This window comes from Apteryx rowi, unplaced genomic scaffold, assembly GCF_003343035.1.
Source record: "Apteryx rowi isolate R43461 unplaced genomic scaffold, aptRow1 scaffold_426, whole genome shotgun sequence".
NCBI classification, from domain to species: domain Eukaryota; kingdom Metazoa; phylum Chordata; class Aves; order Apterygiformes; family Apterygidae; genus Apteryx; species Apteryx rowi.
In genome coordinates this window covers 375244-379102 of record NW_020450679.1, presented here as the reverse complement: position 1 = coordinate 379102, position 3859 = coordinate 375244, and the positions used below count along the sequence as shown (strand labels likewise).

The 3859-nt window shown below is 45.7% G+C and overlaps 1 protein-coding gene and 1 long non-coding RNA gene across 2 annotated transcripts in view; one reads left to right on the top strand and one right to left on the bottom strand.

The window, feature by feature from the left end:
- Positions 1-989: 989 nt before the first annotated feature.
- On the bottom strand, positions 990-3585 carry LOC112971060. The gene is made up of 2 exons (XR_003255241.1): positions 3148-3585; positions 990-2812 (listed from the first exon to the last, which is right to left on the bottom strand). It is a non-coding gene; the product is annotated as an uncharacterized LOC112971060 (long non-coding RNA).
- An 87-nt stretch (positions 3586-3672) lies between these two features.
- The window catches only part of CNOT4 (CCR4-NOT transcription complex subunit 4), an 82291-nt gene continuing 82104 nt past the window's right edge, over positions 3673-3859 (top strand). The window contains exon 1 of the mRNA XM_026076094.1: positions 3673-3843. The gene's annotated coding sequence lies outside the window, so the exon portion shown is untranslated. The remainder of the gene's footprint in view (positions 3844-3859) is intronic.

The window sequence follows — 3859 nt, the reverse complement described above, 5'->3', positions numbered from 1 at the left end:
TGCATTTCTAAAAATCCCTTCATTAACTATTCCATAACTTTCTGCATTAATATTGATAAACTTCCATAGTAATCAATGAGGCTTTCCAGAGTATCTTTTTCTGTTTATGAAAACTGACTTTTGGTATGAACTATAGGTACCCAAGTCCCGCCAGTGGTTCCAACGTAACTCAGGAACATGAACTTTGCAAATCTTGAAGTATTTTCTCAGTACCAGCACACTGAAACACACACACATTATTTATTTCCAGCACACGCGGATATACCAGCACCAATCCAGTTAGCAGCTAGCCAGCTGGATTGCTGGCAAGCACCAAGGCACCAATGGTCACCCCAGCACAGAGATGTGCTGCAGTATTGATTTTTTTGTTGCTGACAATCTAGACTGAGACAGGCCTTTTGCAGCCATTACCATCCTGAAGTCCTAGCAGAATTACTCTTCATCTCAAACACGGGAAAGAATTACTTCTTTCCTTTTCTACCAGTATCAGTGTGCCACCACCACCTCTCTACCCAATCCCTTCCCAAGATGTTCCACTGCGTTACTAACCTGTTTGTGTTAAGGGTGGCTGGGACTGTGGAGCTCTGCCATGTTTTCTCCATATAGCTTGACAGACATTTGAAATGGTGTTGACAAGAGGAATCATGCAAGTAGCTTGGTTTCACCCCAGATTACAGAATCCTGCTAGGTTCCTATATTTTTTTCTATAGGACACCAACTGTAGGACATCTCACCAGAGAATACCTTCCCAGCACATGGTGAGAGTTAATACAGGGCAGTGTGCATGTGACAAATCACAGGGAAATTGGAGCTGAGCTAAAATAAATAAATCACATAGGTATACATTTTCACTCTAGCTAGTATGCATTGTTATTTCCAAGAAAATGTACTCTGAAAACCTTTCTTTGTAGATATGGAAAAAAAATTTTTGGAAGAATCCTGCTCAGTTATCAGACCTATTCAAAATAAATGAGAAACAAACATTAAGGTGACAAAATGTAGCTATGTAATAATTATCTATCAAAACAATTACAATGACTTCAAAGCAAGAAAATGGATAATTTAAGGACATCTTAAATCTAACAATGGACATGTGATGGCCTAGTGAATTATTCTTACCAAATAAAAGCAGAGGTGGAAACATAAGGCTATGTGTAACTTTCAGTAATGTAATGCAATATAACCTTCAGCCATGTGATTTTTTTTTTTACATTATTATTGGATAGTGCTGAAATTTGTGTTCATGTGGGACTCAGCAAAGGAATATAAACAGACCTTTAGTAAGGGAAAGAATTCTCAACCCTAGATTAAAAAAACACACAGAATAATGTCACTTAATAAACAGCCTTAACACTGACCCATGAATTGCAGCTTTTAAAATGTACTATTTTTGTCTTTCTTTCAGAGTCAAAGGACTTTATTCAACAAGAAACATTGCCAGGTATTAGGTGTGTCAACAAATGCATTACTTATATAAGCTACTTACATAATGGGTACTTCTGGAACATAATCCTTTATAGGTAGTTTGATATGAAAATGTGCAAAACAAAGTTTTTGAGAGACATATTCATTTCATATATATTTGCACTTGAATCTGATGTGTTATACATGATATATAGCTACAGTTATATATTGAATAGGTGTGTAAGTACCATTGTATGTTTCATTTTCAAAAGAGTACTGCATTTGTACTCACATGTTGAGACTACTAATGAAAATAATATTGTATTTATTTTTATTCAGACCTAGGTCTTGCCCACAGCTGGAAGTGATGTAGTTAATTCATAGAGCTTTCCTCTTATGGATATACTTATGTCAATATAAAACTGTTTATATGCACAAAGTAATGTTAACTTCTGTGGGAAAGAGAATAAGCTACACCAACACAAGACACTTCACTATCAGTGAAACAGGTGTGCGGTGTGAAGCTGTACCAGTATAACACTTGAATGTAACACAGAAAAATAAAGAAGAAAAACATCATACCACTAAACAAAACAGTTATACCTGTGCATTCTGTGCAGACCATTTTGTGATGAACACCTGTCTTATCCAGCAACTGCTGAAATAAGTAGAACATCAGGTGTATGCTATTATGGCAAAAGCCCTAATAACTTGTGCCTTAGAGATAACTGATGATTAAATACCCAGGATGAAATTGCCTATTACGAGAGTTAAGGATGCTGTGCAGGAACTGCCACCAGAGAGTCATAAAGGCTGGGAGCAAAAGCACTTTTTTTGCCTGGTAGCTGAGGTTCTGAGGTCCCTTTGTGTGATAGATTTACAGGTTCAGTCTTAACAGGTCCATGGCAATTGGTTTCTCAGTGTCTATGGTAGAAAGAAGAGACCCAAGCAATGTGGTTTATGTGAGTTTCTGAAGACAAGAGAGATAAAAAAGAAGCAAGACAAGTGTTTTGGCAGCAGAGAGGTTCTCTCCTTGAGAATTTTCAGGGAGGAAGCTGCTTCTGCAAGATTAATTACAACCCCTGCCCATGAAAGCAGAATTTGCCTAGATTTTCTAACTGAAGAGAGAACACCAACAAAACACCCACTTCTGTGCCTTTCTGTTCCAAATGGGAAACGGATCTGAAAAGCCCTTAAAAAACAAACAAACAAACAAAAAAACTGTTCAGCCAAAGGGCACCGCCATGTAAATGCCTGTTGCCATAGGATGAGCGGGTCCGGGCGGGAGAGGGGCGGCTTTCCAGCCGCGGGGCGGGCAGGCAGCGCGCAGGAGGCGGCCACGTTTCGCCGCCGCAGGAACCGATGCCCTCATCAGCCACGCAATCTCCCTGTCACGCTGGGTCGGAACCTGTGAGGATGGAGGAGAAAGAAAAAAAAAAGAAAGAAAAATGAGAAAAAAAGAAAAATGAGGGAAAAAAGAAAAACGAGAAAAAATGAGAAAAGAAGGAAAAAAAGAAAAAAAAAGAAAGAAAGAAAGAAGAAGAAGGAGAAAAAAGGCAGCTGGACATCCCCCGCGCAGGAAGCGGGAGCCGGAGGAGGAGGCCCCGCGTCCCCCCTCGGTCGTGAGTTGTGGGGCGGCGGGGCGGGCTGTGCCCGGGAGCGGGAGGAGCCCGCCAGGAGCAGACTCCCACCCTCCCGGGAGGCTGTAAACGGGGCTCGTAGTCGGGACTCGCCGCCACTTACTGAGTTTTAACGGGAGCAACACCAAGTGCGAAAGCGCCCGCTGCCAGCGGCTTCCCCCGGTTTAGCAGCCGTCTCCTCAGAGGCATCCCCGACCTGCGCTTTTAGAGCTGGCGACACGCGAAGTTTGAAGTGACAATAAATAAATTGTCTTTGACCGGGGCGGGGGGGAGAAAAAAAAGCAAAAACAACGAGGAAAAAAAATTAAAACCGGTGTTTTAACTCCGCACAGGTTTAACGGCCGCCAACAGGTGGTTGAGGTGGGTTTATGGCCAGGGCCGGGCCGGGGGGGAAGGGTCTGCCCGGGGAGCGGCGGCGGGCGGGCTGGGGGAGGCAGGGAGGCTACGCCGGCGGGGGGAGGCGGGTCGGCTGTGCGGGCACGGCCCTCCTCCTCCTCGTCGCGGCCGGCCGCACCGCCACCCCCGCGCTGACAGGGCCGCCGCGCCGCCCGCCTACAAGTCCCGTCATGCCCAGCGCCGGCGCGGCTGTTGGCGTCGCGGCCGCTCGCACCTCCCCCCCAGGTCCCCGCCCACTGCCGGCGGCGCAGGCGCAGGGGAGGCGGCGTCCAGGCAAGTCTCCCTAATGTAAGATGGTGGCCGGGCTGGCAGCGGAGCGCCCCGAGCTCGGAGATTACCCGTCTCTCGCATAAAGGTCGTCGTCGGAGCCGCCGCTGAAGCGCCCGGCCGACCGCTGCCACAGGTCCCGCCCGAGGAGC